Source organism: Panthera uncia (genome assembly GCF_023721935.1).
Source record: "Panthera uncia isolate 11264 chromosome E2 unlocalized genomic scaffold, Puncia_PCG_1.0 HiC_scaffold_20, whole genome shotgun sequence".
Taxonomy (NCBI): Eukaryota; Metazoa; Chordata; class Mammalia; order Carnivora; family Felidae; genus Panthera; species Panthera uncia.
Window position 1 is genome coordinate 25263167 of NW_026057589.1, and position 18344 is coordinate 25281510.

At 55.2% G+C, this 18344-nt stretch overlaps 1 protein-coding gene across 15 annotated transcripts in view; it reads right to left on the bottom strand.

The window, feature by feature from the left end:
* Positions 1-18344, bottom strand: part of ANKRD11 (ankyrin repeat domain containing 11) — a 178989-nt gene that overhangs the window by 71502 nt on the left and 89143 nt on the right. Inside the window, exons 1-2 of one of the 15 annotated variants that reach the window (XM_049622673.1) lie at positions 14762-16964; positions 13558-13628 (exon numbers count right to left, since the gene is read on the bottom strand). The exons of 13 other annotated variants lie outside the window; for them this stretch is intronic. The gene's annotated coding sequence lies outside the window, so the exon portion shown is untranslated. Of the gene's footprint in view, positions 1-13557; positions 13629-14761; positions 16965-18344 lie in introns of those variants that run through there. One more of the 15 variants, XM_049622671.1, reaches the window with a different exon arrangement.

The window sequence follows — 18344 nt, forward strand, 5'->3', positions numbered from 1 at the left end:
CGGGTGGAGAGACAGAATCCCAAGCAGGCTCTGTGCTGGCAGCACAGGGCCTGATGTGGGGCTCGAACTCACCAACCGTGAAATCATGACCTAAGCCACAAACAAGAGTCAGACGCTCAACCGACTGAACCAGCCGGGCGCCCCAGCCTGCATATATTTAATCGTTTGGTAACATATTTGTAATGAATGGTATTTAAGTTACATGTGATAATATTAATTGCAGGATTGTATATCTTATATTCTAAAATATTTAAAGATTCAAGGCCCACAGATCTATTTTTGTTACATGCAATAACCAGTACTGGTTATTCAAGATCAGCGTGCCCCGCTGAGTATGTTGCAAGCACAGCAAGAAAGTCAGGAGATGGGACGCTGGGGACAACACCGCTCGAGACGAAATTGACCACACAGGGCCTAGACTATGCCCACCACTGACATTTGACAACCTCATCCTTGCAGGCAGCTCTGTGTTCGCAGGGGTGGGGTGAGGGGGCGACCAGGACAGAAGAGCAAAACGATCAGTGCCTACAAGAAAGACCTAAGGAGGGGGGTGCCTGGGTGGCTCAGCTGGTTGAGCATCCAACTTCAGCTCAGGTCGTGATGTCACAGTTTGTGGGTTCGAGCCCCGCATCAGGCTCTGTGCTGACCGCTGGCTCAGAGCCTGGAGCCTGCTTCGGATTCTGTGTCTCCTTCTCTCTCTGCCCCTCCCCCACTCACGCTTTGTCTCACTCTGTTTCTCAAAAATAAATAAATGTAAAAAAAAAAAAAAAAAAAAAAAGAAAAGAAAAGAAAGAAAGAAAGACCTAAGGAGTAAAACGCCCAGGTCATCCTGGCTCGAAAGCTCTCAGCTGTAAAGGGAGCCACAATCCGAGGGGCCTCCCCAGAGCTGTGAGGGGCTCCAGTGGCGGCAGGCCCTGCCCGTCCTACACTAGCCTCCGCAACGTCCCTGGGGAGACCTCCTGTCCCAATCCTCAGCTGTCCCCTCGGGGCTTCACTGTTCTTCCACAGGGTCTGGAACCCTGCTCCCGACACAGCTGGAGAGTCCTCTCAGCCACCCAACATCAGATCTCCCGACGGAAGCCCCGCGGCATCTCCACTCGCCCTCTTCCAGGAAGCCTGCACGGGTGGCATGGAACAGGGGCACTCAGGGATGCAGGCCTCGCCACAGCTGCTGTATGAGGCGCTGGGAGGGAGCCACGGGAGCCACGTCCACCTGCACTTCTCTGGGCCATCAGCAGAGCCTCGGGGCAGTGAGCCGGCTGTGCAGGCCCAGCGACCAGAGGCCCTCCTGCGACTCTGAAATCAGGGCTTTCTACATCGTGTTCACGCTCCACAGGGGCACCGTGGAAACCTGGACACGTGAGGTGTCCTGTGGTCACAGTACAATGTGACTCCGTCCACACGGTGTCGGCCAGTAAGCGCCACCACAGGAAGGCTCAGCCAGGCAGCATCAAGGGCAATGTCGCCCTGCACCTTAGAATCGAACCTGAAAGGGCCAGTTACGAAACGAAGTGCACAACAGCAAAGCCCAAACAACACGTAAACGTAACACAAATGAAAGCTGTTACTGGTATTTATGAAAAACACACGGTATTCCCAAACTAAAGAATCCTGGTCAGAAATCCTCAGATTTTCATGGCATTTTTTTCGTTCACTCTCTAATCCGAAGCATTCTCTAAATGTACCCTGTGACTGAATGGCACACACAAATTTGCTATTTATGCTTAAATGCCAGGCAAGGATTAGGATTTAGTCTGGCAAAGTTTTAAAATATCTAAAGGAAACAACTTAGATAGTTACAGTTCGCTACCTACAATTTAGGAAAATCAACCCAAATTTCCTTCTCATTCTGTCAAATTCAGGTGCGATCTCTGTACCAAGCCCAGCTCACCGCTCACACACGACGCACACAGGACACACCCCTCCCGCGTGCACCGTGTGGACCAGATAATGAGCCACAAGACCCCCGGCTCATCCCATCGTGCAGGAAGCCTCCTTCCCTGGTACCTCACGGGACACTCCTGAGTACAGCACTTCCAGCAGAGTTGTGCGTGTTTCTAACCTCCCCTCCTCCCCTCTGCCCTTCTGCCCTAACACGGCGCTGAACGTAAAGGAAGCACCTGGGAGTCCGCAGAGCCCCCACATGGACACGGGCCCCTCCAGGCTCCCTGCAGGGAAGGAGGCACCGTATCACACCGCCTCCCTGCCACACTCAAAATGCTGGGCATGAACACAGCCCCCAGGAAAATATAACCAAACACTGAGTACTTGTGAAATCCCTCAGCATGAACCAAAGTGAAAAACACCACGTTAATTTTCAAATTTTAGCACTGAAATGACATCCTAAGGCTTTTCCCAAACTTTGTGGAGGATGCCGTGAAGCCTCTTTCAATAAATAACAAGTCTGAAAGCCAAGATAATCAAGATTTAGTAAAAGTGACATGAACCTCCCCCCCTCACCATATACCCCCTTCCTCACTATATACACTGTCTGCAGTCCTAAGAAAGAGACTGTTAATTCTTTTTTAACAGCCCCAACCAGGAATGACAATTTTGTTGGCTGACTGAAGAGCTGAACTCTTAAAGTAGTTGAAAGATCAGGTACAAAGGGGAGCTCCAGAGTGGACCAGTGATTTTTGGAGAAAATATCTGTAAACTGAATTCCAGAAACCCCGGTTCCTACTTGACAATCACACATCCTCGTTAACCTTGTGACCTTCACAGATGTATGCTTAATTATGTAGAAGCATACCAAATAACTAAATATAAATGCAAAGTGTTTTTATAATATGTAAACACATAGATAATGTTACATATATTCTCCAGTATCACTTACTTAATAACATTTCCATCTTAATTCGGCAGGTTCGGGGGCGCCTGGGTGGCTTTGTCAGTTAAGCGTCCGACTTCGGCTCAGGTCATGATCTCACGGTCCGTGAGTTCGAGCCCCGCGTCGGGCTCTGTGCTGACCGCTCAGAAGCTGCAGCCTGTTTCAGATTCTGTGTCTCCCTCTCTCTCTGCCCCTCCCCTGTTCATGCTCTGTCTCTCTCTGCCTCAAAAATAAATAAACGTTAAAAAAAAAAAATTAATTTGGCAGGTTCGTGAAAGACCTGTGTTGAGTCCCAATGTTGGAGCCATGAAGCTCAGTTACTTACAAGAAAAATGCAAAACACAGAATATGTAAATACGCTTTGATCCAGAAGAGTCAGAACATCCATGTGGCCCCAGGGTGGGCTAAGCCTCACGGGCAGGTGAGGGGTGGAGGGGGGCTATCTCGACCGTGCTGGGGGACAATGTGCAGGGGACTCGAGCCCCTCATCGGCCCAGAGCCTGCTTGGGATTTTCTCTCTCTCTCTCTCTCTCTCTCTCTCTCTCTCTCTCCCCCTTCCTCTGAAAATAACTGAATAAATACACTTTTCTTAGAAAGTGGCTACAAGGCTTTCTGAAGCTTGCTTTCAAAAGCAACCCCCACACCCCTGTCCCCTACACCTAGAAGCAGGCAGGTGGGATCGCTGGAGGAAGGACCGTGCCCACAGGGACACGCGAGGATGGTGCTCAGGGAGAGACGTGCTCAACAGAAGTCATCTTTCGTGACAAACTGGCCTCCCTGACCCACCCCTCCTCCCCGCATCTGTCACGCGGCTGCTGGAATCCGCTCCAGGCATGGCTGTCAGAGGCATTTGAGGAGACGGCACCCGCCAGGGCTGGCTGTGCAGAGCCCGCCGGCCCAGGGTCCAGGAGGGCGGCCCCAGGAGAGGGCCAGACAGCAACTCCTTCGCAGGCTCTGCTGCTGGGAACAGCTCTTGAAGAACCTGAGAACCACCCTCGACAATCTGGTCGCACAAATACCGCCTGAGGTCTGCCAGCAGCCGGCCGGTGGCCCAACCAGGGCACAGCCCTGATCCCTCACTGTGGCCGTCCCCTGCCTCTCTCTGTCCCTCCATCCGGAGGCTGCCTCTCTGCGCCGTGTCGACAAGGAGGAGCAGGGACGGTGAGACCACACAGGCCTGTGTGTGCTCACATGCCCCGTGTCAGCAACTCACCCAGCTCGGAGTGCCCGAGCGTGTGGGCTTGATGTCGTCATGGCATGCAGCAATGCCCCATGGGTCCCTGGCTCTGACCCCTGCAGACTTCACCACCCACCCCCCAGCTTCCCTCAAGGCCAAACCTGAAGCTACTTCCGAAGCACCCCCCCTCCCCGCCCCGGACTCCCTACAAATGCACAGCTGCCCACGGCAACCTGCAGTGGCCCGGGGTGCCCTTCAGCCCTGCTCCTCTGCCCTGGCCCCTCCCCAGCCTGGTAAGTCTGCCTGCCTCTCGGGCCTACGGCAGGCAGCGCTGCAGTGTGCCCGTGGCCCTGGGCCGGGGGCCACAGCCATCGTCCTCACCACGTCCAGTGAGCACTGCCTGTGTGTGTGCTGCTGCCTCTCCCAAAGGCGGGGGCCCTGCCCTGACGTGGGCAGGCACCCCCTTTTCAAGTCCCAAGGTAAGTGCTTGGGAAAGGGGGTCATGCTTAGAAACGCCTCCTGGATACACACACCGAATTCTGGGTTAAAACCAGTTACGTCTCAGGAAAACAACATTACAACGGTAATTCAAAGCGACACATCCCTCTTAAACTATCTCTTTGTTTTACGAAATACCGAAGCCAGCACATCTGCCACGTTTTTATCTTCGCGACACTCGTCCGCCACTACTACGTGTCTTCAGGCTCCGACGATAAGCGCCTGGTGTATATGTCTGCTCTGTAAGAAACTGGCCGTGCAGCAAAACCGCTCTCTTCATCTGAGGAGGCTGCATTCACCTGGTTTCTGGTTTTGTTCACAAACGGTAAGTTTTTTTTTGTTTGTTTTAAAGTTTTATTTATTTGTTCTTGAGAGAGAGGCAGAGAGAGGGAGAGGGAGAGAGAGAGAATCCCAAGCAGGCCCTGCACTGTCAGCACGGAGCCCGATGCGGGGCTCGCACTCACACACCGTGAGATCACGATCTGAGCTGAAAGTAAGAGTCGGACTCTCAACCGACTGAGCAACCCAGGCGCCCCACTGACGGCAAGTTCGAAACCCAACCGGCTTCCAACCACTTTCTCCAAACGCATCTTTTTAAGGCTTTTCTGTGCAGCGCTTTCTCTCGCCGTCAAATTAACTTCTTGCTCTAAAAGAAAATACAGGACAACGAAAGACTGCAGAACAAGGGGTGGGGGCAGGATGTCGTCAAGATGCAGGCACGAGACTGGAGAGGAAGGGGGAGGCCACGAGGACCAGCTCGGACCTCATCACAACCCAGCTCGACCCTGGCACCGTGTCCTGGGCAAGGACGGCGCGCCACGTCAAAGCCACGGCACCCTGACCTCAACAACAGGTTCTTCCAGAAGACACGAAAAGTTCTCCAAAGGCTCGGATCTAACCAAAAAGCAGGGCCGCAACCTCACTGTTGGCTTACAGCCGAGAGAAACGAAAGCCCGTCACACAAAAACTTGTACGTGAACGTTCGTCCGGCACTGTTCAGAGCCACCAAGAGGAGCAAACGATGGCGATGTCCGTCAAGTGATGACGACAGACAAAATGAGGCGCTTCCGCATGAGGATCCAGGATCCAGCCGTGAAGAGGAATGATGTGCCCACACACGACACACACGAACCCTTGAGACGCGGTGCTCAGTGGAAGGCCCCACGTTGTGTGATGTGGTTCCATGAAACGTCCAGGACGGGCAGAGCCCCAGCCACAGAGAGCAGGCTAGTCATGGCGGCAGGCCACCGGGTTCCTGCTGAGGAGCCGCGCCGAACACAGGCAGACACACCTGTGACCAAACCACACCCAAGGACGCGCAGAGCGGGACAGCCGGAGCAAGGTCCGAGGACGGACGGCTCCAGAGCTGACACCCCATCCTGGCTGTGACACTGCTCGCTGTTTTGCAAAACGTCACCACTGGAAAAACTAGGCAAACTGTGTGTGAGCCTACAATGGCCTCAAGAAAGCCAACAAAGAGAAACCAGGGGGAGCCGACCTAGGCCCACGCCCACCGCCAGCTGAGGGCTTGTCCCCTCGGCAGGGCCCGGGCACAGCCCGTGCTCGCGTGACCACAAAGCAAACCTTTTCTAGATGCAGGTCCAGGAGCAGCTGGGAAAGAGACGGGCCGCCCCAGTCAGATGTGGTGGGGAGGGCCTGGAGGGGCAGGGGGGGGCGCAGTCAGCACAACCAGCTTCTAGCACTACAGCAGGCGAGGTTCCTCTCAGGCTCCGAGGACACCGATTTCAGAGGCAGCCACATGCGACCGGGGTGTGGAGCCCATGTGGAAAAGTCTCTGGAAGGGGCTCCCGGCCACGACCCGGGGAGCGGTGCTGAGTACCCACACGGCCTGCCAGCACCTCTCCAGGACCACCCTTGTCAGGACCCTGGGGCCCAGCCACACCCTCAGCGCAGTACAGGTTCTGCAAGCAGTGACCCTGAACCCTCCCACCCCATCTCGTCAGGCAAAATGGTCAAAGGCTCCTACAGTCCGACCCAGGAACCACGGAGCCAACTCCCCCAACTAAGAGGGGGCAGTGTCTGCCTTGAGCACGGCTCCCGCTGCTGGTGCAAACGAGGCGACCGAAGCCCGCGGTCCACCCAGCTGAGGATGGCAGTGGTGTCCACTGACCCGTGCTCACCCGACCTCACTTCCTTCCCCCACGAGTCCCAGATGCAGAAGTGAGGCGTCACCAAGGAGACCATCATCCTGCGTTAAGATTTCCATGACTCCGGTTAGAGAGAGCTGAGCACGGCCGCGATGCCCCTGCACCTGCAAGGCTTGCAGATCCGCACGCACACCGAAGGACCAGGTGAGAACCCTCTGCTGCCCACTGACCCTGAGCCCCGTGGCTGCACAGCTCAGCTCCATGCTTCAGCGTCCCTGAATATGTTTGGCAATGACACCATCAGTCGCCCCATCTCCTGACAAATGAGAATTAAAAACCACCACAGGCCTGTGTTCTTTTCTGACATACGGGGAAGGAGACAGACTGGCTTTCGTTTCTCTCCCGTCAACTCAAGAAAGGCCCAAGTCACAAAGAGGACGGCCTGAACACCAACACTCAGCAGAGTAGCTATTCCCAAGAAACAAACCAACACGGCCAATTTCGCGGTCTGGTGCGGTTTTAACCGCGCCCCCCCACCCCCCACAACAGACTGAGACATGGCGGCTCCAGGCAGCCAAGAGCGAGCACACGCGTTCCCTTTACGTCGGCACACGAGCCCAACAGTCTACCCAGCACGGCTTCTCAGGGGCAGGAGAGGAGGAGGGCAGCGCAGGCTGGAGATCTGCACCCCACCCCCAAGAAGGGGCTCTCCCAGGTGACCAGGGTGACACACATCCGCCAGAGCCATGCCAGCTAGCAGCACCCAAAGATGGCCACACTGAGGAGGAGGGCAGGCGCACCTGGTCCCCTCCAGGCCTCTGCCCACGGTGGGCGTGTCCTGATGCTCAGCCGCACAGAAACCAGAGAACCACGTGGAAGGCAGGTGCGCTGACCAGGGAAGGCCACGTATGTAACAGGCAGAATGTGAATCCATGAAAACAGCAGCCTCCTATGGTCCGGCACATTACGCAACACCAAAGACAGTTCATCAAGAACCGCTTCTTAAGCAGCCCTACTGGACTCTGAAGTGGGAACCAGAGGAGCAATGGATTCCAGAACACAACAGTACGAGGGAAGGTCTGCACTGAACCCGGTGGTCCCCCCACTGATTGCTGCCTCAAACCAAAGAAACACGAAGAGACCACCAAGGACGGCACCTGACTCTCACATAAATAAAGGGTTTTAAACACTCGATTCTGCGAAAAATGACCACTAGAGTTTACACCCTAAAGGAGGAAAAGAAAAAGCAAGCATGTAACAAGATGGACCGTACCACTCCAGGTCTACGAGAAAAGCCACAGGGTGCCACCCTCCGTGGACAGGGTGAGGGAACCACCCACATCCGCACAGCACCACCACCACGTTCTCCTCCATCAAGAGGGCGGGGGCGGGGGGGAGCTGCCTACAAGAGGGGTTTGCAGGGAGCCCAAGCAACAGGCCCATCCAAAGGGAGCCCCTGGTCTGGAGCGAGGTGGTCAGCAGGCCTTCAAGGGACAGTCAAGAGTGCCAGCGGCTCGAACCAAGCACTGATAAGAGAACAAAGGCCAAGATTCTTAAAGGTCTTTAACCGGGAGAGATTCTGCCAAGGAATGTGCGAGTATAAAGCATGATGTCTGAGATTTACATTAAAATATTAAAGTTTAAAAACTTTAAAAAAAAACAAAGACACAAATAAGCAGGGGAAGGAAACAGATGTAACCGGACTGGCAAAATGTTGGTGGCTATTGAAACTGGGTAGGTATACAAGGGCACTATTCTCTCAGATTCTGTGAATGTTTAGAAATATCCCTAACAGAAAGGTAAATAAAAATGTTAACTTTTGTGTGAAGTCAGAGAGCTGCCAGAGAGAGTCTTGGTGGCTCACTGAAACTCACTCCCTGGCAATACACCGCCCCCCTCTCGGCCACAGCTGTCCACCAGCCCCCCACGTGTGTTCCCCACTCACCCAGTTTCACAGCTCCTTCACAGAAGCGCTGCTGTGCACATGCTCACACGTGCACGCACGCACGCAGCGGAGGAAGGCTAGAGGGACCACAGCCGATGTCCTCATGACAAGAAATGGACATTCAGGTCACCGTCATTCTGTCTCTCCCCCTTACTACTAGCGTGAGGAGCTCTCCTCCAGGTTCAGACCACTGGATGGGAGAAGAGACGCGCTGCTGGCCAGTAAGAGGAAACGCCTTCGCGAGTCCTCCAGTCTCACCCAAAAGGGTTATGTCACTTTCCCAAGATCCTAAGCCAAGCTAATGGCTGAACCGGAACAAAAAAGCCTTATTTCCAAAACCATACCAAAATAAATGGTGTAGCTACGGGGTGAAAGGCAGTACCTCTGTCCTACCGACACTGGACCCTGGCCTCACGGCACCGTGCTGCAGGCCGTGCTGAGATGGAGAGTGCCTGCCATAGCGCATTCTGGTCCCTAAAAACGGAGGCACACCAGGGACACCTGTACATACCGTCAAGTACCATGACCAAGGCCAGAGCAGTGTCCCTCCTCCCTGTGCTGTGCTCCCCCCACAGGCCTCCCAGTGCCTGACTCGGGTCCCGACACCAGAGGTCGAGGCAAAGGTGCAGAGAGCAGTGCAGGGCTCCCTGTCAACAGGAGGAAGATGGTCTGCAGGTATGGGAAGATCACCTTGGGAGCTGGGGGCCTGGGCACCCCCACCACCCGATGCCCTCCCAGCTACACAGGATGGCTGCTCTGGCCTCACCCAGCAGGGCAGTGCATTCCGGGTGCCGATGGCACGAAGAGCACAGCATCAAGGTGTCTCCTACAGCCGTGGCCAAGCCCAGGCACGCATCTGGGTGCACTAACGCTGCTGCTCCCCGGGAGGGGCTGGCCCACAGAAAGGACACTCGGCGCACGTGTTCATCCGTGCCCACTAACACTCTTTAAAAAGCTAGCCCGAAAAGGTACGAGGCTGGGACATGCCCAGAAAGTGCTTCAGACTGGTTCCTGGGTGGTGGGGACAGCCCCTCGCCCGCCCCACGCCACACACGCGGCAGGTCCGGGAGCAGTCTGCAGCCGGCAGGGCCCGGAAGGCAGCGGGCAGGCGTCTCCGCAAACAAGGTGCACTTGGGCTCTTTTATCTCATTATCGCAAACCCAAGAATTTCTGAGATAGACCGTCTACCAGCTTCTAAGTGGAATGAAAAATTTATAAGATAATTAAAAAAAAAAAAAAAAAAAAAAAAAAAAGGAAGCTCAAATCAAGTGTAAACCACCAACAGGTCTCAATACACCTTGAAACCTGGACGTGGGGCTAAGAGACTGGAGGCGCAGCCTGCGTGAACCAGCCACGCGTGTGCCCCCGACCAGGTCAGGGCTTCCGGCGGCAGCTCTGGCAGTGTGCTCGGCACCCACAGGCTGCCAAGGGCGCCCCGAACTCTCGGGACCCTGCTCCGCCCCTCCCCTCACGAACACCAGCCCTTCGAGGGGCGGTACGTGCGGCCCCAAATACGGAAGATCACATATGCTCACCGTCAACGAGCTCGGGCCGAGGGTGGAGGACAAACCGGACGACTGCCCGTTCATGTTCTAATTACGTCCGAATAATTTCCCGAGGAATATAATTTTCATCAAAAATCTTGAAGATGCAAAAAAAAAATTTTAGAACGAGCCTGCTACAGAGCCCTACCATCTCACAGTTTCCAGCCCTCGTAGCCCTCGTCTCTCAAACCACACACCCTCGTCTTTATTCACCAGACATTCTATTTTCTCTGTCTCCAAACTGCTCAGGCTTCAATTCAGGTCCAAATATAAATGAGCATGTATCAAACGCCTCCTTTCTACCAAGAAAGCCACTGTGAAAGATGTTATTTCTGGCATCCCAGCTGCAAAGTGACGATGCATTTTTAACTCCTTCTCTCCTAAGTTGTAGGGTGCCGGGGGCCGGCAGGTACCTGGCTGGCAAGCTACCCCAGAGCACACGTGGCCGCACCTGCATCCCTGGGGGCCCCGCACGCCCTGCAGACCTACTTGAGGACACCACCGAACCAAGGGAGCTGCCCCGGGCAGCGAACAGTCAACATTTTTGCCGTAAGGCCAAACGATTCTTTGCTTAAAGACAAAAATCAATAGGACACAGGTTCATTTGCAGAGAATCTAGAGAGAAGTGCAGGGGAACCTGACAGAGCTGCTGAACTGACAGCCACAGGCTCTCCTATCAGTTTGCTTTCTGCAGGGAGGTGGAGGGAGGAGGAAGAGCATGCTGGAGAGAGCTGGTGGCCAATATATAAACAAGGCTTCACACGGGGCGCCTGGGGGGCTCGGTCGGTTGAGCGGCCGACTTCGGCTCAGATCATGAGCTCACGGTCCGTGAGTTCGACCCCGCGTCGGGCTCTGTGCTGACAGCTCGGAGCCTGGAGCCCGCTTCGGATTCTGTGCCTCCCTCTCTCTCTCTCTCTGCCCCTCCCCTGCTCACGCTCTGTCTCCCTCTCTCTCAAAACTAAACAAACATAAAAAAAATTTTTTAATAAAAATAAACAAGGCGTCACTGACACGACTGGCACCAGGCACCAGGGTTTAAAGGAGAAATCGTGCAGCTCTGGCCTCAACGACCCAGCAAGTCAGTCCTTGGGTCAGGGACACAGTGACAAGTGGAGACAGTAAGGAGAACAGGCAGAAGGCACTTCCCGGCACGTGCTCCAGAGGAAAGCTCGTTGCACAGACGCACCAGCCCCGGTTCCTACAGGCCCAGCGCCCAGGCCCTGAGCAGACAGTAAATAATCGATCCCTAGCGTGAGTGCAGGGGTGGGCAAAAAGAAGAGACGGCAAGAAGGAAGACAGTAGAAACTCCCAAACGCCCATACCCGTCAGTCCGGGCACGCTGTCTGAAGGAGCGACAGCTTTCTCACTGTAAAAACCCCAACCCTACATCGTAACAGAAAAGCCATATTATGACGAGAATTCTAGTTTACACGACGGGCTGTGTGGCTGTCTAGTGACGCGAACAAGCAGCCTGCATGGGACGACACGCCTCCCAGCACTAACGGGAAGACACGGCAAGTCCTGCGCAGGGGTCAAAAGGCAGGAGACGGTCACAGTGGCAAGAGTCACCCGAACCCCCCGCTTCAGGGAGACGGTGGACCCTCCACACACTGTACCCTACCCCTCCCTGCAAGAGGGGCGTCACCGGGAGCAGCAGGCGACAGTGGCACAACGCCACGTTGGATCCCTCTCCACGTGCCCACACCCTGACAGCTGGTTCCAGTGACCACGAGTCCTCAGCTGGCCCGAGAAGCAGAGCCTCGGGACTCTTCCGGAAGAAACCCTTACAGGCGGAGGAGAAAGCTTCACCTGAACCCACACGCACTACCCTGGGCCGCCAAGTTCCCGTGAACCAGGATCTGGCTCCTGAATGCAGCCAGCTGGACTCAGGGTTTGAAGCACAATGAGGAGCCCCGAAGAACAGCCCAGATGTGGGCCCACGACACAGTGGCGTTCTTCCATCCAACCCAGACAGAACCCCCCCCCTCCCCAACAGGCTTGTTAGGAAATGCAGACCTTCAGAATTCTCGAGACCCGAGGCCCTTCAGTTAGTCAAATTCAGGCTGGAGGACATGTGGGGCGTGTGTGTGGGTGTGTTTTCACCAAACCCACTCACCTTGTCATCAAGTGTTTAGGGAACATTCTCCGCCCCGTGAGCAGATGTGACGGGGGCAGGAGAAAGCCAGATGGACCTGTGAGGGCCATGGGTCGTTCATCTGGTGACAGCCACTCAAGCTCTCTGGGCCATGGCTCGGCTGTGGCCCTCAGACCACATGTGTTCCATTTCCTCCCGGGGCGCCTGAGAAACTTCAAGGACGTGTGCTCTGGTGGAACTAATGAGGCCTGGGGAAGGCAAGGGGAAGCAGGGAGGGGCCAGGCTTCGGTGCTGACCCACCTGCTCCCTCCTTGGCCTGGGGTCCTCCAAGCCGTCAGAAGCGTCCTTGGGGGGGGGGGGGCACCTGCAGGGGAGCAGAACTCAGTCACTTCGGCTACTGCTCCACCTGGAGCCCGCACCTCACACCCAGCAGGAAGTACAATGACTAAAGCCACTCACGCAGCCGCCGATGCCATGGCAATCCCTCTCTCTCGTCTGGATTTTCAACTTCCACACCACGGTCAGTTATTAAAACCAGTTACGAGAAGTTACCCGATGTAAAACGCTAATCACTCAGGCCTGACTCATACTCCCGAGCAACCCCCAGCTCAGTCTAGACACCTGGCTCAAGGCGTTTGGAGAAAGAAGAGGAAATCAAGTGTGATCTCTCTTTTTAAACAACTATTTAAACGTGAAAACAGCAGTACGTTTTTACTGTACAAAAATTCAGATAATGCTGACACACTGAAGAAAAACTGAGGACAAATCCCCAGTACCCAAGTCTCCAGTGGAACACTGGTGCGTATCTTCTGGCCAAAACCGAGATCACACTGAATCTGCTGCTTAGGGGACTCAGGTTTCTGAACCAATGCTCCCCACCTCTCCACTGACGTTTACAAGCCTTAGGCGTGAGCACACTTTCTCTAAGTCAACACTGAAACACGCCTCCTGGCCCAGATCTGCTGTGCCTAGGTGCACACTACTTGATAACACTGCAAGGACCTGTAACCCTGACCTGGCTCCCCACCGCTCAGTTTCGAGGAGAAAAGCAAGAATTAGAGGACTTGTCTGTCTCAAGGTACCCAGAGCGAGCACCCCTGGCTTCCAGAGCAGAGCACCCCAGGAGGACGACCCTGGAAAAGGCTCAGACATCAGCACTCCTTTACGGACTCCCCGCTGGGCAGCTCCTGGCTGGAGGAGCTGGGCGGAGCGGGGGAGGGGACCACAAGTTTCCCCCAGCTCAGACCAGCCCCTCCCCCGGTGCTGCTGGCTCTCGACCCGAGAGCGACCCGAGAGCGGATGGGCACGCAGCCGATCAAAAAGTGGGACCAGCGGCCTCCCACCACCTGGAAATACGTACCTACGACGTAAGGCAGAAAAGATGCTGTGGTGCTGGTTACGATGAGAGACAGATATGGGGAGCAAGGTCATCTAGAACACAAACAGGGAGGAACCACAAAAGGAAACAATTATTTCGCGGATACAAGTTGCAAGACAACGGAAAGCCACCAAGAGAGATGCAATTTAAGATCCCGAAGGAAATCCAAACGCTTCTTCCTGGCTGCGACTCCCCAGCTCCTCTAGAGAGGCATCGACAGCCCCTGTACACACGCGGGGGATGCCTGCTAGGTACCGTGTGCCTGCAATGAGAGGGCAGCGAGGTCGCCCCGGAACAAGGCTGCACCGGGAACAACCAGAGCCTGGCGGCCAAAGTCAAGTTGAGGCCCCAACGGTGGTGACGATGGCTCTGCGGATTCAAGATGCAGCCACTGGATGGTCACTCAGATGAAAGCAAAGGACCGGAACCAGGTTATAAGGGCACCAAATGGGCACATGTGCGGATCCCCCAGACCTGGAGAGCTGCCTCCAGGCCCAGCCCCACCCCCACCTTCCTTTCCCGTTAGTGTGCATGCATCCCGGCAGGAAGGTGACCATATCTCACACCCGCTAGCACCGTGCGGGAACTTCCCATGCTGCGTGTCTGTCAACCCCAGCTCCCAAAGAAGGAGGCACTCCAGCGAAAGCAAATGTCGAGACCGAGTATCTAAATGGTCCCCTGTCCGTCCCAAATCCAACTCAGGGAAGAATGATCTCCAAGGCTTCCCTGAAGAGCCCAGGCTTGTCTCACCCCCCCCCCCCCCCCAAGCCCTGAGTCCTGGAGCACGGGGAAGGGACCGGCAGTGCTGCTCCAGCCAGGACCAGGGAGAGCCTGCCGCGAGGTGCCCGGAGCTACCCACGCACGGCCTTCCAGAGTTCCCGGGTGGAGGGATACGCAGGCACACCTCGGGAAGAAGGCTAACTTGTCTGGGGACATGTTCTCCCCTCACTCGCTCTGAAGCTGGTGAATCGTCAGTCACCCGAGGTGTCTCCAAACACGGCTAAGATCCGTAACACAACACCTATCTCCACACGCCAGTACGGAAAACCAGTGACAAAAACTGAACTCCAGAGATCAGGGGCAGAACGGTCAGAGCGGAGCCTCTGACCAGATTCAATACGGGGGGCTGGCACAGAGAGGGGTGACTGGGGTGGGTGGAGGGTCAGAGGAGGATGAAAATATTCACCGTGGAAAGGGACAGGGTAGGTCTTACAAGGTTTCGTCACCAGAAACCTGTGGCTCCGTGAGGTGACGGATGCCGGGTGAACTCGCTGTGGGGTCATTTGACAACAGACATCGAATCGCCACCCTGCACACCGTGAATGTCTGCAGTGATACACGTCAACTGTATCTCAACGACACTGGAGGGAAACATCATAAAAACCTTAAAAGGAGGAAGGGAGAGGAAATGACGTTTTGCGTCCTCTCCCCTCACTCAGGTGGCCCCTGGCCCAACACTTTGCAGCAGCCTACATGTACTAACCGCAGAAATCATGGCTCACATTCAGCAGCCAGAACCGTGGAGGGCGGGGAGCCCTGCCCCGGCAGGCGTGGGCCTGGGGGGGTGAGGGACACGTCAACAGGTGGCTTTCCATGGCAGTCTGTATGAGAGAAGGGAGAGCTGCCAGATCATAGTAACAGTCAAAAAGGGAACTCGAGACTCTTTCCCTGTGGTCTTTACAAAACGATAAAACACCCACCCGTTCGCTTCCTCAAGCAGCAGGGTGGGCATACCACCTCCGGGAAGAGTGTGCCCTCAAGAGCCCTAGATGTGATAAAGCACCCACTTCACTGGAAGTCAGGCTGCGGAGTTGCTGGCCGGCAGCACGAGAGGAATGACAAGAGCGGAGGCAAGGTCAAAGTACTTCCAATTCCAATTTCCTTCAGAAACGCAATTTATTCCCAACTATTAAACAAACCAAACAGGTATTTTATGGCATTTGTAACTTATCATCTTCATTCTTGATTTTTTCATGGTTATCTATTTTGAGAGACAACGTGTGTGCAAAAGCAGGAGAAGAGCGGGGGGGCGGGAATCCCCAGCAGGCTCCACGCTATCAGCACAGAGCCTGGTGTGGGGCTCAATCCCACGAACTGGGAGATCATGACCCGAGCCAAAACCAAGAGCTGCACGCTTAACCGACTGAGCCCCTCAGGCGCCCCTCTCTCCATTATTTTCTACCCAGTCCACCGAGTTATTTGAGAAAACACTAACTGTTTTGTAGGCCACCTTACAAACAACACTTTCCTGATGTTGTTCTGCTGTAACTTTTCTGAAAACAAATTTCAAGAGAAGGTTCCAAAACGTCCCATTTTCCACGGCTAAGGAAAGGTCTCCAGTGGTTTACAACAGGAACGTGTGAATGGACAACTTGCTCGCACACAAGGACGGAGACCTTTCTGGTCCGCCCCATGGGCCACAACCAAACAGAGGCCATTCCACTCAGGAGGCTCTTGGCCTCTGGCCATAAAGCGACCACCTACCCGACCAACTTCCCCCCAACTGAGAAAACTGCAAGTCAGCGGCCGCCATCTCTGCTCCTCCCTCTCTGGACAGAGGGGAGGCATGAGAAGAGCCCAGAGAAGCCGAGTGTCCCAGGGCTGGCCCACGAGCTGCTCTTTGCGGCCTCCTCAGCCCCACTGAGTGAGAATGGAGAAGCCAGAGGCACCGTTCAACAATAAGTATGATCAAAGGACTGAATTCTCCTTCCTCGCTCACTTTCGAAGACTTCAGAAATATAAATTCATTTTACAACAGCCCATCAGCCACAGCCTTTGGAAGAAAACAATCCTATTCGGCACTATTCTTCATTTTTGGTAACAGAAAGCCCCGTGCTGGCAGGGAGGTGGCCATGTGAAGAACCCACAGAAGATAAGGCGCCCCCGGGGAACCGAGAAGCTGGTGCCGCAGCTGGAGGCTAAGGTTAGGCTGCCCTCCAGGAGACCCTCTCTCCATCCAATCGCCCAGGGGCTTGTAGAGGAAGGACTATGCCCCAAACACAAACTGGGGACAGCCAACTGTCTCCAGCACTTTCATTCATTCTCATTATTGCCCAGGCCACGAACTACCCCAGGGTCTCCAAACCTCTACAACAGACCTCAGAGGGTCAAACCTGAGTATTTTAGCGAATCTCATTAAAGCAGAGAAGGAAGTCTAAGCCCTCCCAACTGGCTTTAAAAAGTTAAGGAACATGGGGGGGGGGGGGCTCCTGGGGGTTCAGTCGGTTAAGTGTCCGACACGGTTTGAGCTCAGGTCATGATCTCACGGTTCGTAGGTTCGAGCCCCACGTTGGGTTCTGCTCTGACAGCACGGAGACCACTTGGGATTCTCTCTCTCTCTTCCTCTCTGTCCCTCCCCTGCTCATGGTCTTTCTCTCCTCCTCTCAAAATAAATAAACTTAAAAAAAAAAAAAAAAAAGTTATGGAACACAATGTCAACCAAGTCATGGAAAATCACTGGCTTGGTCATATTTGCCTGTGAAAGAAACAAAGGGGCGCCAGGGTTTCCTTACTCCTCAGATTTTCATTTTTTTAAGTAAAGCCCTTACTGATTAAAACACACTGGACTTCAGATGAACAATTTATCTACTTTTAATGTGGGCCAAAAAATAATCCCCGCTGCAAGGTTTTCTATTAACGTAGTGACCAAATGTTAACAACGGATTCCTGCAGAGAACCCCACTTTCAAAAGCCAGGTGGCTAAGAGCCACGAGGCATATACCGCTGCTTACACAGGCGATCCCGGAGAACCCGCCCGAGCTTGTCCCTGGCACCCTCGCCCTCCACACGAGGCTCCCATCCCTCAGACCTGAGACGTGGGAGCGGCACGGCCCCCAGCACCAGGACGGCCCGCGAGGCCTCGCCGCCCACAAGGCACCCTGTCCTCGGCCGCGGGCTGCCCCCGGAGGACACGGCACAGTTCTGGGGCGGGGGAGGCCCGGCCTTCCCTTCCCTGGGAGGGTGGCTACAAGCACGGGGCACTCAGAGCTGCCGCGCTCACCGCTCATGCCTGCCTGCCGGGGAACCTGCGGGACCCAAGTAACGACAGGAGGGCAAGTCCTGATCTAGCGACGTCACCTCTCGCCTCGTGGCAGGGGGAAAGAGCAGATAGTTTCACGAGTCACCAACGTTTTCACTTAAGAAAATACGGCCCGACCAGCACGGATTACAGCAAGCCAGAACAGAAACCACAGTGTCATTTTCAGATGACACAATGACTTCTTTTAAACAGCGAGAGTTCCTAAAATGGAAGCCCGAGGTGAGGACCCCGTTCCATCACTGGCCAGGCTGCAGGCAAGGGGACGTCTGCTCACAGTCGTGTGCCCCAGACGCCGGAATCACCCCTAGGACGCCCCAGGTCAACAGGCAGGAAGGGCTGCGTGACGCGTCCACACAGCACCTTCTTTGCAGAGCCTCCCGGCACCCGCACGGTCCACGCCGGGGGCCCTCCACGTCGTCCTGGAGGGCAAAGAAGCCGCAGAAGGCCGCGTGAAGCGCCAACAGACAGCCTTCCAGACGGGTGGAGGCGTGCGACGCGCACACAGGGCCTGTGGGAAGCGCGGCCCCACAGGCTGACCCAGAAGGGCGGGGAGAGACGGGCCAGGCCGACCGGCCGGCGCAGTCGGGCAGCGAGGCCCAAGCGAGGAAAGGCGCACACCATTTCTGGGACGCGACACCAAGTTAAGAAAACCCCAGCAAGTCTGCTGAGTAATGCAGGTGGAACGTAAACACGGGGACAAGGGGCAGGAGGCGAGCCGCCTCCTGCGGGG